The sequence below is a fragment of the Seriola dumerili genome, unplaced genomic scaffold (assembly GCF_002260705.1).
Source record: "Seriola dumerili isolate Sdu_G_001 unplaced genomic scaffold, Sdu_1.0 BDQW01000493.1, whole genome shotgun sequence".
NCBI lineage: Eukaryota > Metazoa > Chordata > Actinopteri > Carangiformes > Carangidae > Seriola > Seriola dumerili.
The window spans coordinates 438,177-438,802 of NW_019174748.1; positions in this window are offsets into that span (position 1 = coordinate 438,177).

The window sequence follows — 626 nt, forward strand, 5'->3', positions numbered from 1 at the left end:
CTCCGCTGCTTTTCTTTCTCAGCTCCAAACACCAATAATCATCTTCGATCGATCCGCAGTTTGATCAGTTTGCTGTGGCTTTGATCCCCATGAGCTTCTTCTTCTTTTGATTCAGGAACGCAAACAACTTCTCCACATTTTTCCCGCGGTCACTGTCAGATTTCTCTAAAAATCAATCCACTTTTCTTCTGTTGCAACTGTCGATCAATTCATCGATACATGTATTTATTAATTTACTACGGATCAGGGGAAAAAAGTGAAGCAATGAAATAAATCCAGAGAAATCCGCGGAGACGAATTCAGCTTCTTTTTCAGCTTCGGTTCACTAATCTGACTCTCTCTCTCTCTTCATCTATCTGTCCATCTCTCCATCTCTCTCTCTCTCTCTGCTTGTCAGGGTCTCTCTGCCTCTCTCTCCCTCTCTGCCAGTGTCTCTCTGCCTCTCTCTCTCATTCCCAATTGGGGATTAAATAGAAAAAAAAGCTCAGTGTGTTAAAGGGGAGGGCAGCTGGAAGCGAATTAAAGGCGCAGAGAGAATAAAAATGGGAGAGAAGAGACTTGCTATTAACAAGAGATTTTAAAAGGCAGACCTATGTGAAGAAGAAGAAGAAGAAGAAGAAGAAGAA